This window comes from Balaenoptera acutorostrata, chromosome X (assembly GCF_949987535.1).
Source record: "Balaenoptera acutorostrata chromosome X, mBalAcu1.1, whole genome shotgun sequence".
Lineage (NCBI taxonomy): Eukaryota > Metazoa > Chordata > Mammalia > Artiodactyla > Balaenopteridae > Balaenoptera > Balaenoptera acutorostrata.
This window is the reverse complement of record NC_080085.1, coordinates 55124240-55144226: the sequence shown is the minus strand read 5'-3', so window position 1 is coordinate 55144226 and position 19987 is coordinate 55124240. Positions and strand designations below refer to the sequence as shown.

The following is a 19987-nucleotide window of genomic DNA, read 5'->3' as shown; positions in this document are numbered from 1 at the left end:
CTATGTGTTCCAGTACATCCACTTTTAGATGTACAGATATGGGGAATTCCCCAGAATACTTGTGTGTTGGGCAGAGACACTTTTGTTGGTTGTAGATTGATGGGGAGAGAAAAAAGAGTGTCTCCTGCTTCCATGATGCTAACGTCACTCTCTTTGTAAATAATCTTCATCTTTATTCAATAATGCTTTTATGTTACTTGGAAAGAGTTATATTTTCAGGTCTTAATTTTAATTTGTTAGGAAGGACTAGAGCAGCATTTAGTCTGTCATTAATTTTCACCATGACTGATTTTTCTAAAGATTGTCTTGTATATCACAAGGAATCTCACTCTAGCTGGTGAAAGAATGAACACTTCCATGAACCATGTAAACTACAATCACTATTCTATCTTTTTAGGTAGTTCTTTCCATAATCTTGCATAGTTTTCTCTCTCTCTTTTGCTGACCAGTACTCAGCTAAACACTAAAGTTGAAACTTCTTCAGATCCCTGTAGTTCTCTACAGATTCAACTTAAGTTACCTACTCCCCGTTTCCAACAGGACCTACAAAATCAATAATGCTACAATTGCAAGAGCCTTTAAAGGCCATTTAATTCAACATTAATATTTTTCAGATAGGAAAAGTGAGTCAGATATTAAATGACTTAAGTTATATATATATTCTCTGGCAGACCTAGAACTAAGAATGGATTTCTTAAGTCTTAGTACAGTGTTGTATTAACTAATTTCCACCATGCTTCATTCAAGATATCTCTAAAATTTATCTTTTTTCAACTTCAAATTCAAAATATTCTTTAAAGTCAAGTCAAATGTGTACTTGAAAGTAGAGACTCACTGAAGGCAGTCAAGATTTAACAAAAGAAGTTATGCCAAATAGATTTTGAAGGATGGGTACAAAATCATGCAGGCAGATAGGCATATAGAAGAGTATGAATGAATACTCACAGAGGCAACTATTCACAAATCATTGTGGCTTGAAACTGTATGGTGAATTCTGGGGAACTGTAAATACCGTGGCATGGATGGAGCAATGACTATGATAAAAAAATTCAATTTTTATTCTGTAGGAAATGATTCACTGAAGCATGAGAATAAATCAGATTTTTATTTTAAATACATCACTCTGGAATCAGTATGAAGGAAAGATTAAAGAGTATGGGAAAGTTGCAGAGAGTTTAGATCCAGAATAATTAGATGACTACTGCAATCATCCAGGCAAGAAATACAGAGAACCTAACTTAAAGGAGTAAAAAAGTGTCAACGGGGAGGTTTTAAAAAAAGAGATAGATATCTATATCTATGTATCTCTCGCTCTGTCTATATATATATATATCTTGAGTAGTAGATTCTTAGCTCTTATGACCAATTAAATGTGAAGTTTGAGAAGAAAAACTACAGATGCGATGGTTATGACTCCCAGATTTCTGATTCCTTTTGGTAATTTGGTAGGTGATAACCCCATTACCTAAGAAAAGGCGTTTAGGAGGATGAGTAGTTTTGAAAGAGAATATGAGTTCAGCATTAGATACACTAAATTTAAAAAGCCTAATGAATTTTTAGATTAAAAAGTTAGGTTTGCAGTTGACTGAATTAACTTCACGCAGGAGACCTGATCAAGATACAGGCATACCTCATTTTATTATGCTTTGCTTTATTTCACTTCACAGATATTGCATTTTTTACAATGCAGCATGGCATTTGTGGCAAACCTGCTTTGAGCAAATCTATCGATACCATTCTCCCAACAGCATTTACTCACTTCATGTCTTTGTGTCACATTTTAGTAATTCTCACAATATTTCAAACTTCTTCATTATTATTATATTTGTTATGGTGATCTGTGATCAGTGACCTTTGATATTATTACTTTGACTCACTGAAGGCTCAGGTGGTTGTTGGCATTTTTTTAGCAATAAAGTATATTTAATTGCACACTTAGACTACATTATTATATACAACTTTTATATGCATTGGGAAACCAAAAAAATTCATGTGACTCATTTTATTGCAATATTTGCTTTATTGTGGTGGTCTGGAATTGAACCCAAAGTATTTCTGAGGTATGCCTGTATATAAATGTGGGATCTATTAGTATGTAACTTATAGTGGAAACTGTGAGTGTGAATTAAAACACTCATATTGTGAAGATAAAAGAATAAGGTCAAGAACAGTACCCTGGAGAAAAACAACTTTTACGTGTGGATGGAGAAGAAAGACCTACAAAAATACTGAGAGTAGGTGAGTCACAAGAGTGATTACTCAAAAGCTAAGTAAAGATTTTAAAGAAGAGGTCAACAGTATAAAATATATAGAAAAGCCAATCAGAGAGTTAATCTTATCTGAATCTTACACTGAGGTAGGCCCAAGGCAGAAGATTCAGCTATCTTCTAAAACAACAAAGTAAAATATGGGGTCTGATTTCTAATACACCTTACTGCTCTGAATTTGGCATAATATGAAGAAAAATGCTGTTGATGCTGCTGTGGCAAGCCATTTAATAGCAAAATATACTGTAGAGATAAGAGGCCTATGTCAGTTTGCTAAGCATTGTAGCTTAATGTTTCCTTCAAGTCCACTTTTAATTACACCACTCTACAACTAAAGACAAAGGTAGGCAGAGATGGGAAAAAGTGAAAACTTAAAAAGCCCAGAAAACAATTAGTGGGCAGAAGTAAGTCCTGACATATCAAAAATCACTCTAAATGTAAGTGGATTGAATTAATAATCAAAAGACACAGAATGGCTAGATGGATAAGAAAAACAGGACCCAATTAAATTCTGCCCACAAGAGACACCTTTCAGTTCTAAAGACATACATAGACTCAAAGTGAAGTATATTAAGTCCCCTATATATAAATGAGTTCCGTTCTGAGAGTGCGTTCATGAGTCCAATTTGTTCATAAGTCCAACAAAGTTAGCCTAGGTACCCAACTAACATAATCAGCTATATAGTACTGTATTGTAATAGGTTTATAATACTTTTCACACAAATAATACATAAAAAACAAACACAAAAAATAAAGAAAACATTTTTAATCTTACAGTACAGTACCTTGAAAAGTACAGTAGTACAGTATAACAGCTGGCATACAGGGGCTGGCATTGAGTGAACAGGCAAGAATAGTTACTTACTGGAGGAGGGAGAGGAGTTGGGAGATGGTAGAGCTGAAGGACTGTCAGCAACAGGAGATGGAGGGCAAACTGCAATTTCACTCAGGCCTGACATTGATGGCACAGGTTCTGGTTCCTTGCTGGATTCAACTCTATCTACCCTCTTGAAAAAATGATCCAGTGATGTCTGGGTAGTAACTCTTTTTTTCTTATCATAGATGACACAGTAGCACTGGATTGCATTCTGAACAGCTGCTGCAACCTTCGTGTACCATTCTACATTCGGTTCTTGTGCCTCAGAAACTAACAGTGCCTCCTCAAATAAAGAAAATCCCCTTGCCATTTCCTGTGTCGTGAATCTCTTTGGATCTTCAGTTACTTCTTCTTCTTGTCCCTATTCATCCTATCTCTGGGCCTCCAATTCCATCAGGTCTTCAGTAGTAAGCTCCTCATGTTGCACAACAAGGAGTTCAATGAAGTTGTCCTCTTGCAGATCTAGCTCCAGCTTCTCACTGAGGGTCACTAAGTTGATGAAAATCTCTTTAGACTCCTCATCCACCATCTCAAATCCACGAAAATCATGAACAAACTGTGGGCAAAGATTCTTCCAAACCCCATTCATGGTGACAGCCGTAACCTTGCTCCAAGCGAAGTCAAAGTTTTTATGGCCTTGTAGATGTTATAGTCCTTCCAAAATTGTGACAAAATTGTTCCTGATTCGTCACTCACCTTTACTGCCTGAGGAAAAGTGTGATGTAAATGATATTTCTTGAAAGTCGCTATAACTCCCTGGTCCATAGGTTGGATAAGCGATGTAGTATTTGATGGCTGATGCACTACTTTGATGTTGGGATGAAAGTCGTCCATGAATGGGGGGTGGCCCAGAGCATTGTTGAGCAGCAAAAGAATTTTGAATGGGACATTCTTCTCCAAGCAATATTTCTCTACCTCCAGAATAAAGTGGTGGAAAAACCAGTCCTGGAAAATGACCTGTGTAACCCAGACCTTGGGGTTACTCTTCCAAATGACAGGAAGAGAGCCCTTGGCTATGTTTTCAAGGGCTCTTGGGTTTTCTGAATGATTAACTAAGAGAGGCTTTAGCTTTATATCACCAGAAGAATTGCCACAAAACAACAGAGTTAGCCTATCCTTTGCTGCTTTATAGCCTGACAAAAACTTTTCCTCCTTACTGATGTAACTTTGGTCTGGCATCCTCTTCCAGTACAGTCCTGTCTCATCCACATTAAAAACCTTCTTGGGTAAATATGTGCCTCATCAATAATTTCTCGAAGGATTTTAGGAAATTCCTGGGCAGCTACCATATCTGCACTCACTGCCTCGCCACTTACTTTTACGTTGTGAAGGTTGGCTCTAGCCTTGAACCAATGAAACAAGCCATGGCTGGCATTAAAAGATGCGCCTTCTGATTCTTCACTGTGTTTATTCTTCAAGTCTTCATAAAGGCTTTTAGCTTTCTCTTGAATCAGCATTAAGCTGAGCAGGACTCGATGCTGATGCTGATCCTGCATCCACACACTGAGAAGTTTCTCCATTTCCTCCATCACTTTTGTACACTTCATCAATACTATTGTCAACATTATTGGCACAGCAGACTTCACATGTTCCATGATCTTGTCCTTGTTCTTTAGAATCGTGCCGATGGTTGAATGATTCATGTTATAAAAACAAGCGACATCTACTATCTTTTTGCCTCGCTCCACTCTCTCAACTATTTTCACTTTTGTTTCCATCATTATCGTTTGGTGCTCCTTAGTATCAGCTACATCACTGCTGCTTTTATACTTGCTTCCAGACATCCTGGGCTTGAAATAAAGATACTATACTACCATACTCTATACAGTACTGAACAGTAAAGTACACAAAAGCACAACTACTTGTAGAGAATGCACACATGTGACAGTGTATGCCAGACACGTTAACTAACTTACGTGATTTGACATGCAAAGGCATGTATGCATCTTTGAAAGTTCACAACTTGAAGGTTCATACATAGGGGACTTACTGTAATAAAAGGATATATTCCATGGAAGTGTAAACAAAAAGAAAATGCAGATACTCATATCAAACAAAATGGACTTTAAGACAAAAATGGTAACAATAGACAAGGTAATTATATAATGATAAAGGGACAATATATCAAGATGACATAACAATCATAAATATATATGCACCCAACATCAGAACACCTAATTATGTTAAACAAACACTAACAGGTCTAAAGGGAGAAATAGACAGCAATACAATAGTACTAGGGGACGTCATAACCCAGTATCAACAACTGATAGATCCTCCACTCAGAAAATCTACAAAGAAATGTTGGAATTGAACCATAAATTTAGACAAAATGGACTTAGACCTATGTAGACTATTCCATAAAACAGCATCAAAATACACACTCTTCTCAAGTGCACATGGAACACTTTCCAGGATAGGTCATGTGATAGGATACAAAACAAGTCTTAGCAAATTTAAGAAGAAGGAACTCATACCAACAGTCCTTTCTGACCACAATGATATAAAACTAGAAATCAACAGGAGGAAATGTGGAAAATCTACACATATGTGAAGACTAAATGACACTTCTGAAGAACCAATGGGTCAGAGAAGAAATCAAAAGGGAAATATAAAAGTATCCTAATTCTGCCCATGGGCCACTGCCAGATGCATGGGAGGGGCGGGGCACAGCCTGCAGGCTCAGGGACCTTCCTTACCCGAGTCCTGGATAAAGCGACCTCCTGCTTGCCAGGAAGCTGGCATGGCAGGGACCTGGCCTGCGAATTACCTCCGGCAGCCCAGCACCACAGCAGGAGCCCGCGGGGTGGGCTTGCCTTGCTGGGCCAAGAATGGGCCCTGCAGCCAGAGCCGTGTGCATGTGTACTGAGTGGTGCCCTTGCCTGCTCTGAAGTGGAGAGTGAATGGTAGGCTGTGGCTTCCAGGGAGGATGGGACCCAGGTTTCTTAGGGTGACTGTGCTTCTAGGAAGTGTTGGGAAACCTGGAAAGTTGCATGAGTCACTGTTGCTTTTGAACTAGAAATGCCTTACTTGGCGTTAGATGGAACAGGGAGAAGAATGAGTACCTCACAGGTCCAGAGAGGTGGCTCCAGTAATAGAGAACCACTTTTGAGGTGTTGTGATACACAGAGGGACTTGGAGCTTGCTATTGGTGGAGTTCTCTGGGTTGAACAGCAAATTAAAGATAACTTGTGAGAGGTCAAAGTCCAGATTCACAGCTGCATAAGTCGTCACCTGGAATGCCTTCAAAGCTGTGAGGTGTGGGTATATGAACAGATAGATCTCATCTATCAGCTTAAAGAGAAGGCACTTCAGCAGCAGACCCAGCAGCTTAACTGGCTACTGGGCCAGTTCAGTTGTCTTATTCATCAACTGGATTGCACCCAAAACAAAGATTGCTAGATCGCAATCAAGTCTCCGTGTGCCTGGACAGACTGGGCAGTTTGAGTCTCAAACCTAAAGATTCCACTGTCCTACTCTTTGAAGCCAACATAACTGCCCTGCGCCAGGCCATCACCATATTTGGGTCTCTCAAGACCATTGAAATTCCTGAGCACTTTATGGCTCATGCTAGTTCATCAAATATTGGGTCTTTCCTGGAGAAAAGAGGCTATATACCATTGTCAGAGCAGAAGTCAGTATCCAGCACCACAGCTGTCATTCTCAGCGAATGGCTCCTTGGTAGCAAACCTGCCAATGGTCACCAGGCTCCTTACATACCCAGCACCAATCTCCAGGACTGGATCACCCAAAAAGCAGACCTTGGAGAATAGTCAGACTTCTGCCAGAGCCTGCAATTTCTTCAATAATGTCTGGGGCAACCTAAAGGGCTTGGAAAACTGGCTCCACAAGAGTCGGCAACAAGAAGTTTCTGAAAAACCAAGTTGCTAAAAGTGTAACAGCTATTCTACTACCAGTTCTTACTCCATTGAAATTGAAAAGGTTGGAGATCTAGGGCTTCTTGATCAAGATGAGATGGACCTTTCTGATTGGCTGGTGACTCCCCAGGAATCCCATAAGCTTGAGAAGTCTGGGAATGGCAGATGTGAAACCAGTGAGAAGTTTAAGCTCTTGTTCCAGGTGTTCCCAGGAGTCCTACAGTGTGTATGATTGGCTTGTCAAGCTTGATTCCTGTACCAATTGCCCAAAGGTGTGGAGACTGAAAATCTGGTCAGTCTGAAGTGCCTGAATAACCACTTGAAGTCCAAGAAACCCATGTCCGCTCCCAGTGTGATTACTGAGGATTGGCTTGTTCAGAACCATCAAGACCCATATAAAGTAGAGGAGGTCTGCAAAGCCAATGAGCCCTGTATAAGCTTTGCAGAGTGCATGTGTGATGAAACTTGTGAGAAGGAAGCTCTGTGTAAATGGCTTCTGAAGAAAGAAGGAAAGGATGAAAATGGTATGCCTGTGGAACCAAAACCTGAACCTGGGAAACATAAAGAGTCCCTGAATATGTGGCCCTGTCCATTCAGAAAAGAGGCAACAGAACAAGCTAAGGCACCAAAGGCAATGGCTTCTTCTAGAATTGCTGATTCCTTCTAAATCATAAACAACAGTCCCTTGTCAGAGTGGCTCATTACTCCCTCATGCAAAGAGGGATGTTCCAAGGAAGTGCCTCTTACCAAGGACAGAGCTTGCAAACAAAAGCTTACAAGCCTCTCGGCCACTTCCTGGTTTCGCTTTAACACAGCTGACTGGGTCTTGCCAGGAAAGAAGAGAGGAAATTTTAGCCAGTTATCTTCAGGAGAAAACAAGTGGCTACTTCGAAAGAAGGCCAAGGAAGTATTACTTAATTGGCCCCTACAGGAGGAACACAACTTTCCCCCAGACCTTTACAGCCCCCCCAGCAGTTCGTGATCTCTTTGCCTGTTTGCAGTTTAAAGTTGATTTTTAAAAAAAGGTTGTATCGAACTCCTTTACAGATGTGAAAAAAATGGAGTACTAGAGTCAAGCAAATTTTCTGCAGATTATCACAAATCCATGAGTTGAGTGACTGTGGCTTGCCAAATCATTGTGTTTCTGGGTCTGATGTAGTTCCTTTCCTGCCTAATTTTGAACTAATGAAGAGAAATAATGTCATCAAATTATGTGTTACTGTGTAAAAGAAAAAGTCTGTTTGTTGATGCTGAGGTGATTCAGTTTCTTCTTATAGCAGCATTAATTCACCCCTACACTAGAAACACAGCATCTTAGTGGCTAGGTCTTCTTCATAAGCCTCCATGGTTCCTTAGATGGGGTTGTTATTAGAAGTACATTAAAAAACTATAGTTTTAAAAATGAAATAGTTCTATAATTAAGGTGTGTTGTGTATTCTAAAGCTAGTAAACTTACCTAACTTTTTGATTGCCCTTCTTTGGATGCTTCCCTTGCTGTGGGTTTTCTTCCATTACCGGTGAATTCTTCTGTTTCATTAATATACAATATATTACACACAAATAATTAACCTTGCCAATATAGTGTTTTTTTCTTACCAAAATATGTATTAACAATCCTGGCAAATTTTGACATTAATTACAAAACATTTTAGCTTACATTCCAGGTTCAACATTATTTTTCTTCTTTTGAAAGAAACTCAGTTACTGCAAGTTTTGTCTTTATTCCCTTCTCTAAACGTCATTAGTAAAGTATCTAGACAGCTCTTTCAGAAGGGTTCAATATTGCTTGAAGTCTATATTCAGGGTAGTCCTAGTCTCTTTCAAAATATTCTGAAAAACTACAGGCAGTAGAGTCCCAGTGCTGAGTAATCAAAAAGCAAAAGACAAGACATGTTGGAAATGTAGTACTTGAACTATTCACTATCCTAAGTGTTATTGGTGCATCCTGTGTAAATGGAAGATTAACTTGCCACTTAGGCATAAATTAAATGTCCTCTCACTGCAAGCATAGCATACTTATACCTCTAAAAGTATAATGCAGTGACATATTAGTGAATAGGCTGTTTTGAACACTTATGCCTTGGGGTGTTTATTGAAGCTTTATGAAAACTATTGATGTTTCCTCGGTATCCTTAAAGTTATGTCCATGCTTTAAAAAGTTTCTCTGTAGGACAGAAATGGTACTTATACCATGTTTTAAAATTCTCTAAGACGAGACATCTTAGCTGCTTTCCAGGCATTTAAATTATTAAGCCACTCAACTTGCCTATGTGTTATTGGAAATACTTTTAAAGTTTGTACTTGTGGTCATCTAGAAAGCCCTTTTGGGGAAACTTCACAGTCCCAGTGTCATTGCCATACAGCTTCATTAGAATTCTTGAACCACAGCTGAAACTAGCCTATTATTTTTTAGTTCCTAATATACAATTTAGAACTTTAAAAGTAAAGGCGGTGGGTAAAAACTTAAGAAGGAGCCTTTCCATTATCTTAGGTTGCAGGAAACTTTGTAGTTTTTGAGGTTTAACACATTGTGTATCCCTCAATTAACATTAATCACTATGCTAATGAGTATGTAAAGCATTCCTTGGCACTAATGCATTTGTATCTCCCTCCATTCGAAGGATAACAGCCAAAAAAAAAAAAAAAGTAACTCAGAGAGGGGGATCAAGATAGTGGAGGAGTATTACATGGAGCTCACCTTCTCCCACAAAAATATTAACAATACATCTACAAGTGGAACAATTCATACAGAACAGCTATTGAACGCCAACAGAAGACCTCAGACTTCCAAAAAAAAAAAAAAAAAGAAACAAAATAAACCACCACGTAACTGGGCAGGACAAAAGGAAAAAGAAAAAGAAGGAATTGGAATGGTGCCTGCACCACAGGGCGGAAGCTGTGAAGGAGGAAAGGCTCCCACACCCATGGAAGTCTCCTCACTGGTGGGGAGACGAGACTGGATGGAGGAGGAGCTTCAGAGTCTAGGAGGAGAGCACAGCAACTGGTTAGTGGAAGGCAAAATGGAAAGTACCCTGCACAGAAGTTCAGCACCGCCTCCCTGTGATCCCCAGACTGAGGCACTCATCTGTTGGTTCAGGTGGGTGCTGGGTGCTGAAGCTCAGGCTTCAGAGACCAGATCCAGGGAGACGATCAGGGTTGGCTGCATGGAAACAGCCTGAGGAGACTGGGCTGTGGTAACTGATGGTGCACTCGGAAGAAGCCTGGGCCTGCCAGAGAGGTAAGGTGCCGTTATTGGGGAGAGAATGAGGAGAGGGGTGGGACCACCATAAGAGCTTCTTTCCCTGTGAGCACTCCCAGGCAACAGGACACCACCTACATGAGCTCTGGGGGTGGGCACAAGTCACTGAGTCATCATGGACTCCAGAGGTGGCCACCAGCACTGTTATGAGACCTGTGAACAGGTGCTAGGCCCTGCCTCTGCTTTCCTGGGAAGGCACAGATAGCATCTGCCTAAAGGAAATCTTCAGGCAGGGGCCATGCCTTGCCCCCACTGTCCTGGGAGGGCAGATAGCGCCCACCCCTAGGAAATCAGTGAGCAGGCAGCCAGGCCCTGCCCCTGCTGTCACAGGAGGGTGCAGATAGTGCTCTCCCCTAGGAAATCTGTGAGCAGGTGCCAGGCCTTGCCCCTGCTATCCTGAGAAAGTGTGGAGAAGAGCCGACTATAGGAAATGCTTGAGCAGGTGTCAGGCCCTGCTCCCAGTACCCTGGAGCATGCAAGAGCCATTTTACCTGCACACCCCATATCAAGGAGATAATGGCCAGCACATGCTGAAGAAGGAGGCAGCAAGCATCCAAACTAAAAGCAGCCCCTCAATTCCAGGAAAGAAGGCTGAATAGAAGGACTTGAGCTCAGTTCCTCTTGGGAAAACACCAAAATCACAACTAACTGAACAACCTTCAATAAAAAAAACCTGGAACCTACAAAAAATATATTTTACATTCAAAGAAAAAGAGCAAGCCACAACGAGATAGAAGGAGGGGAGCTTTTGTGACATAATCAAATCCCATACATTCTGGGTGGGCAACCCACAAACTGGAAAATAATTATATCACAGAGGTTCTCCCACAAGAGTGAGAGTCCTGAGCCCCATGTCACCCTCGCCAGCCTGAGGGTCTGGAATTGGGAGGAGAAATCCCCAAAGCATTTGGCTTTGAAAGCCAGCAGGTCTTAAGTGCAAGAGCTCCATAGGACTGGGAGAAGCAGACTCGATTCTTGGAGGGTATGCACAAGGTTTCACGTACACTGAGACCCAGCACAAAGCAGTAACTCCATAGGAGCCAGGGGTGGGCCTACCTATGATCTTAGAGGGTCTCCTGGGGAGGTAGGAGTCAGCTGTGGTTCACTGTGGGGGCAAGGACACTAGTGGCAGAAGCCCCAGAGAATATTGATCAGTGTGAGCTCTATCAGAGATTGCCATTTTGGCATCAAGACCTGGCCCTACCAAACAGCCTACAGGCTCCAGTGCTGGAACACCTCAGGCCAAACCACCAGCAAGATAAGAACACAGACCCACCCATCAGCATACAGGGTGCCTAAAGCCATATTGAGCTCACAGCCACTTATAGACACACCTCTTGACACAGCCCTGCCCACCAGAGGGACAAGACCCAGCTCCACGAACCAGTGGACAGGCACAATTTCCTCCCATCAGGAAGCCACCACAAACTTCAGGACTAACCTAACCCACCAGAGGGAAGACACCAGAAGCAAGAGGAGCTACAGTCCTCCAGCCAGCAGAAAGGAATCTACAAACACAGAAAGTCAGATAAAAAGAGACTGCAGAGAAATATGTTTCAGATGAAGGAACAACACAAAAACCCACAAGAAAAACTAAATAAAGAGTAGATAGGCAACCTAACTGAAAAAGAATTCAGAGAAATGATAGTAAAGATGATTCAAGATCTCAGAAAAAGAATGGAAGCACAGACTGAGAAGTTACAAGAGACGTTTAATAAAGAGCTTGAAGTTTTAAAGAATAAACAGAGATGAACAATACAATAAATGGAATGAAAAATACACCAGAAGAAATCAATAGCAGAATAACTGAGGCAGAAGAATGAATAAGTGAGCTGGAAGACAGAATGTTGGAAATCACTTCCACGGAACAGAACAAAGAAAAAAGAATGAAAAGAAATGAGGGAAGTCTCAGAGACATCAAGGACAATATTAAACCATTCGCATTATAGGGATCCCAGAAGGAGAATAGAGAGAGAAAGGGCCTGAGAAATATTTGAAGAGATTATAGCCATAAGTTTCCCTAACATGGGAAATAAAAGAGTCACTCAAGTCCAGGAAGGGCAGAGTCCCATACAACATAAATGCAAGGAAGAACACACTGAGACACATATTAATCAAACTGACAAAAATTAAAGACAAAAAATACTAAAAGCAACAAGGGAAAAGTAACGAATAATATACAATGGAACCCTAAGGTTATCAGTGGATTTTTCAGCAGAAAATCTACAGGTCAGAAGGGAGTAGCATGATATATTTAAAGTGATGACAGGGGAAAACCTACAACCAAGAAAACTCTACCCAGAAAGGATCTCATTCAGATTCAATGGAATAATCAAAAGTATTACAGACAAGCAAAATCTAAGAGAATTCAGCACCAACAAACCACAGTTATGATAAATCCTAAAAGGATCTTCTCTAGGTAGAAAAGAAGAGGCCACAACTAAAACCAAGAAAATTATGAATTAGGAAGCTCAATAGTAAAGGCAAACACAAAATAAAGGTAAAAAATCATCCACACACAACATAATATCAAAACCAGCAATCGTGAGAAGAGGAGAGTACCAATGCAAGATATTGGAAATGCATGTGAAATTAAGACATCAGCAACTTAAAACAATCTTGTTCATATCCAGAATGTTATAGAAAAACCACATGAGAACTGCAAACCAAAAATCTACAATAGATACACACATAAAAAAGAAAAAGCAACCAAACATATCACTAAAGATAGACATTAAATCATGAGAGAAGAGAACAAAAGAGGAAGGGGAAAAAAAGACCTTCAAAAACAAATCCAAAACAATTAACAAAATGGTAATAAGAACATTCATATCGATAACTACCTTAAATGTAAATGGATTAAATGTTCCTACCAAAAGACATAGACTGGCTGAATGGATACAAAAAAAGACCCATATACATGCTGTCTAGAGGAGACCAACTTCAGATCTAGGGACACATACAGACTGAAAGTGAGAATAAGGAAAAATATTCCATGAAAACGGAAATTTAAAAAAGCAGGAGTAGCAATACTCATGTTACACAAAACAGACTTTAAAATAAAGACTTACAAGAAACAAAGAAGGGCACTACATTATGATGAAAGGATCAATCCAAGAAGATATAACAATTGTAAATATATATACACTCAACATAGGAGCACCTCAATATATAAGGCAAATGCTAACAGCCCTAAAAGGAGAAATTGACAGTAACATGATATTAGTGGGGAACTTTAATACCCCACTTTCATCAATGGACACATCATCCAGACAGAAAATCAATTAGGAAACACAGGCCTTAAATGGAACATTAGACCAGATGGACAAATTGATATTTATAGAGTATTCCATTGAAAAGCAGCTGAATGTACTTTCTTCTCAAGTGCACACGAAACATTCTCCAGGATAGATCACATCTTGGGTAACAAATCAAGCCTCGATAAACTTAGAAAAATTGAAATCATACGAAGCATCTTTTCGGACCACAGTGATATGTGATTATAAATAAATTAGAGGAAAATAAAGTGTAAAAAACACAAATATGTGGAGGCAAAACAATATGTTACTAAACAACCAACAGATCACTGAAGAAATTGAAGAGGAAATCAAAAAATACAGAGAGACAAATGACAACAAAAACACGATGATCCAAAACCTTTGGGGCACAGCAAAAGCAGTTCTAAGAGAGAAGTTTATAGGGATACAATATTACCTCAGGAAACAAGAAAAATCTCAGGTAAACAAACAAATCTTACACCTAAAGCAACAAGAGAAAGAGGAACAAACAAAACCCAAAGTTAGTAGAAGGAAAAAAATCATAAAGATCAGAGCAGAAATAAATGAAAAATCGACAAAGAAAACTATATAAAATATCAACGAAACTAAAAGCTGGTTCTTTGAGAAGATAAAAAAAATTGATAAATTTTTAGCCAGACTCACCAACAGAAGAAGGGAGAGGACTCAAATCAATAACAGTAGAGGGGGGACCTACAAGATGGCAGAGGAGTAAGACGTGGAGATCAACTTCTTCACCACAAATACATCAGAAATACATCTACATGTGGAACAACTCGTACAGAACACCTACTGAACGCTGGCAGAAGACCTCAGACTTCCCAAAAGGCAAGAAATTCTCCATGTACCTGGGTAGGGCAAAAGAAAAAACAGAGACAAAAGAATAGGGACAGGACCTGCACCTCAGGGAGGGAGCTGTGAAGGAGGAAACATTTCCACACACTAGGAGGCCCCTTCACTGGCGGACACGGGGGGTGGGGGGGAGGCTTCGGAGCCACAGAGGAGAGTGCAGCCATAGGGGTGCAGAGGACAAAGTGGAGAGATTCCTGCATAGAGGATCGGTGCTGACCAGCACTCACCAGCCTGAGAGGCTTGATTGTTCACCTGCTGGGGCAGGTGGGAGCTGGGAGCAGAGGCTCAGGGTTCGGAGGTCATATCCCATGGAGAGGACTGGGGTTGGCTGCATGAACACAGCCTTAAGAGGGCTAGTGAGCCACAGCTAGCCGGGAGAGAGGCTGGGAAAAAGCATGGAACTGCCTAAGAGGCGAGAGACCATTGTTTCAGGGTGTGCAAGGAGAGGGGATTCAGAGCACCACCTAAACAAGTGCCAGGGACAGGCGCGAGCCACGGCTATCAGCGTGGACACCAGAGACGGGCATGAAACGCTAAGGCTGCTGCTGCAGCCACCAAGAAGCCTGTGTGAAATCACTGGTAACTATCCACACCTCCCCTCCTGGGAGCCTGTGTAGCCCACCAGTGCCAGGGTGCTGCAATCCAGGGACAACTTCCCCAGGAGATCACATGGTGCACCTCAGGCTGTTGCAACGTCACACTGGCCTTTGCTGCTGCAGGCTTGCCCTGCATTCCATAACCCTCCCTCCCCCCAGCCTGAGTGAGCCAGAGCCCCCTAATCAAGTAGTGCTTTAACCCCGTCATGTCTGAGTGGGGAACAGAGGCCATCAGGCAACCTACATGCAGACACAGGGCCAAAACCAAAGCTGAACACCAGGAGCTGTGCGAACAAATAAGAGAAAGGGAAATTTCTCCCAGCAGCCTCAGGAGCAGTGGACTAAATCTCCACAATTAACTTGATGTACCCTGCATCTGTCGAATACCTAAATAGACAACAAATCATCCTAAAATTGAGGCAGTGGACTTTGAGAGCAACTGTAGACTTGGCGTTTGCTTTCTGCATCTAATTTGTTTCTGGCTTTATGTTTATCTTAGTTTAGTATTTACAGCTTATTATCATTGGTAGATTTTATTGATTTGGTTGCTCTCTTCCTTTATATATATATATATATATATATGTATATATATATTTTTTTCCCTTTTTCTCTTTTTGTGAGTGTGTATGTGTATGCTTCTCTTTGTGATTTTGCCTGTATAACTTTGCTTTTACCATTTGTCCTAGGGTTCTGTCTGCCCTTTTTCTTTTTCTTTGTATAGTTTTTAGCCCTTGTTATCATTGGTGGCTTTGTTTATTGGTTTGGTTGCTCTCCTTTCTTTCTTTCTTTCTTTTTTTAATTACTTTTTAAATTATTTTTATTGTTAATAATATTTTTTTATTTTAATAACTTTCTTTTATTTCACTTCTTTCTTCCTTTCTTTCTCTTTCTTTCTTCCTTCCTTCCTTCCTCCTTCTTTCTTTCTTTCTTTCTTTCTTTCTTTCTTTCTTTCCTTCTTTCTCCCTTTTCTTCTGAGCCATGTGGCTGACAGGGTCTTGGTGCTCTGGCCTGGTGTCAGGTCTGAGCCTATGAGGTGGGAGAGCTGAGTTCAGGACATTGGTCCACCAGAGATCTCCCAGCTCCACATAACATCAAATGGTGAAAGCACTCCCAGAGATCTCCATCTCAGTGCTAAGACCCAGCTCCACTCAACGATCAGCAAGCTACAGTGCTGGACACCCCATGCCAAACAACAAGACAGGAACACAACCCCACCCATTAGCAGAGAGGTTGCCTCAAATCATAATAAGGTCAAAAACACCCAAAAAAACATCACTGAATGTGGTTCTGCCCACCAGAGACAAGATCCGGGCTCATCCCCCAGAACACAGGCACCAGTTCCCTCCACCAGGAAGCCTACACAACCCACTGAACCAAACTTACCCACTGGGGGCAGACACCAAAAACAATGGGAACTATGATCCTGCAGCCTGTGAAAAGGAGACCCCAAACACAGCAAGTTAAGCAAAATGAAAAGACAGAGAAACACACAGCAAATGAAGGAGCAAGGTAAAAACCCACCAGACCAAACAAATGAGGAGGGAATAGGCAGTTTACCTGAAAAAGAATTCAGAGTAATGATAGTAAAGATGATCTAAAATCTTGGGAATAGAATGGAGAAAATACAAGAAACGTTTAACAAGGACCTAGAAGAACTAAATGACAAACAAACAATGATGAACAACAAAATAAATGAAATTAAAAATTCTCTAGAAGGAATCAATAGCAGAATAATGGAGGCAGAAGAATGGATAAGTGACCTGGAAGATAAAATAGTGGAAATCACTACCACAGAGCAGAATAAAGAAAAAAGAATGAAAAGAATTGAGGATGGTCTCAGACCTCTGGGACAATATTAAATGCACCAACATTCGAATTATAGGGGTCCCAGAAGAAGAAGACAAAAAGAAAGGGACTGAGAAAATATTTGAGGAGATTATAGTTGAAAACTTCCCTAATATGGGAAAGGAAATAGTCAATCAAGTCTAGGAAGCACAGAGAGTTGCATACAGGATAAATCGAAGGTGAAACATGCCAAGACACATATTAATCAAACTATCAAAAATTAAATACAAACAAAAATATTAAAAGCAGCAAGGGTAAAACAAAAAATAACATACAAGGGAATCCCCATAAGGTTAACAGCTGATCTTACAGCAGAAACTCTGCAAGCTAGAAGGGAGTGGCAGGACATATTTAAAGTGATGAAAGGGAAAAACCTACAACCAAGATTACTCTACCCAGCAAGGATCTATTCAGATTCGATGGAGAAATTAAAACATTTATACACAAGCAAAAGGTAAAAGAAATCAGCACGACCAAACCAGCTTTACAACAAATGCTAAAGGAACTTCTCTAGGCAGGAAACACAAGAGAAGGAAAAACCAGTGCCTTTCAGTGACATGATAAACACAAAAGCCTGATTTCTCTTAGTTGCGGTGAAGCTAGGAGACTGGAACTTAGAAGACATAGTTGAGAACACTAATTCTAGAAATTTGGATTCAAAAAAGAAAAGAGATGAGACAGCCATTGAAGAGGAGAATACATATCACATGAAAATTCCATAGCATGTCAAACATCAGTTGTGACTAATTTTGGAATGGGAAAACAATATCTCTCAGTTCTCAAGAATGAAAGGATCTTAAAGACATCAAATAAAATCTCCAGCCAAAAAAAAAGTAGAAATGAAAAAGAATAAATTAAAACTTGCACCACAGTAATCCAAAAGATAAGAGACTACTACAAAAAATATATATGCCAATAAAACAGACAACCTAGACGAAATGGACAAATTATTACAAAGATGCAACCTACCAAGACTGAACCAGGAAGAAATGGAAAATATGAACAAACCAATCACAGGTACTGAAATTGAAACCGTGATTAAAAAGCTTCTAACAAACAAAATCCCAGGGCCAGATGGCTTCACAGGCAAAGTCTATCAAACATTTAGAGAAGAGTTAACACCTATCTTTCTGAAAGTCTTCCAAATAATTGCAGAGGAAGAAACACTCCCAAGCTCATTTTATGAGGCCACAATCTCCCTGATACCAAAACCAGAAAAAGATACCACAAAAAAGAAAACTATAGGCCAATATCACTGAAGAACATAGATGTGAAAATCCTCAGCAAAATACTAGCAAACAGAATCCAACAGCACATTAAAAGGATCATACACCATGATCAAGTGGGGTTTATCCCAGGAAAGCAAGGATTCTTTAATATCCACAAATCAATCAGTGTGACACACCATATTATCAAACAGAAAAATAAAAACCATACAATAATCTCATTAGATACAAAAAAAGGTTTTGACAAAATTCAACACCCTTTTCAGGTAAAATCTCTCCAGAAAGTGGGCATACAGGGAACTCACCTCATCATAATATCAGCCATATATAAAAAACCCACAGGTAACATCATTCTCAATGGTGAAAATTTGAAAGCATTCCCTCTAGGATGAGGAATAAGGCAAGGACGTCCACTGTCACCACTTTTGAGAGCCACAACTACTGAGCCCACGTGCCACAACTACTGAAGCCCACACGCTTAGAGCCTGTGATCCGCAACAAGAGAAGCCACCACAAGGAGAAGCCTGTGCACCACAACGAAGAGTAGGCCCCACTCGCCACAACTAGAGAAAGCCCATGCACAGCAACGAAGACTCAATGCAGCAAAAAAAAAAAAAAAAAAAAACGAAAACTGAAATTAGACACTGTCTAACACCGTAGACAAAAATAAACGTGAAATGGGTCAAAGACCTAAATGCAAGGTCAGACGCTCTAAAGCTCTTAGAGGAAAACATAAGCAGAACACTCTCTGACATAAATTTCAGCAATATCTTTTTTGATCCACCTCCTAGAGTAATGAAAATAAAAACAAAATAAACAAATGGGACCTAATTAAACTCAAAAGCTTCTGCACAGCAAAGGAAGCCATAAACAAAACAAAAGACAACCCACAGGATGGGAGAAAATATTTGCAAACAAAGTGGCCAACAAAGGATTAATCTCCAAAAGATAAAAATAGCACATGCAGTTCAAAAAAAAAGCCACCTAATTAAAAAATGGGCAGAATATCTAATAGATGTTTCTTTAAAAAAGACATACAGATGGTCAAAAAGCACATGAAAAGATGCTTGACATCACTAATTATCAGAGAAATGCAAATCAAAAGTGTGATGCAAGTAAAGTAAAATCAAAGTACACCAGTCAGAATGGCCATCTGCAAAATGTCTACAACAATAAATGCTGGGGAGGGTGTGCAGAAAAGGAAACCCTCTTACACTGTTGGAGGGAATGTAAATTGGTACAACCACGATGGAGAACAGTATGGTCGTTCGTTAAAAAACTATAATCGAGGACTTCCCTGGTGGCACAGAGGTTAAGAATCCACCTGCCAATGCAGGGGACATGGGTTCCAGCCCTGGTCCAGAAAGATCCCACATGCCATGGAGCAACTAAGCCCGTGTGCCACAACTACTGAGCCTGCACTCTAGAGCCTGTGAGACACAACTACTGAGCCTGTGTGCCAAAGCTACTGAAGCCCACATGCCTAGAGCCAGTGATCCACAACAAGAGAAGACACCACAATGAGAAGCTTACACACCACAATGAAGAGTAGCCCCCACTCACTGCAAATACAGAAAGCCTGCATGCAGCAACGAAGACCCAACACAGACAAAAATAAATAAATTAATTAATTAAAAAAAAAAACTAAAATAGAACTACCATATATTCCAGCAACCCCACTCCTCGGCATGTATCCGGAGAAAACCATAATTCAAACAGGTACATGCACCACAATGTTCATTGCAGCACAATTTACAATAATCAAGACATGGAAGAAACCTAAATGTCCATTGACAGAGGAATAGATAAAAAAGTTGTGGTGCATATATACAATGGAATACTACTCAGCCATGAAAAAGAATGAAATAATGCCATTTGCAGCAACATGGAT

General features: G+C 40.3%; 1 pseudogene; it reads left to right on the top strand.

The window, feature by feature from the left end:
- Positions 1-6180: 6180 nt before the first annotated feature.
- Positions 6181-8075, top strand: LOC103001878 (nuclear receptor coactivator 4-like; annotated as a pseudogene).
- Positions 8076-19987: the final 11912 nt, after the last annotated feature.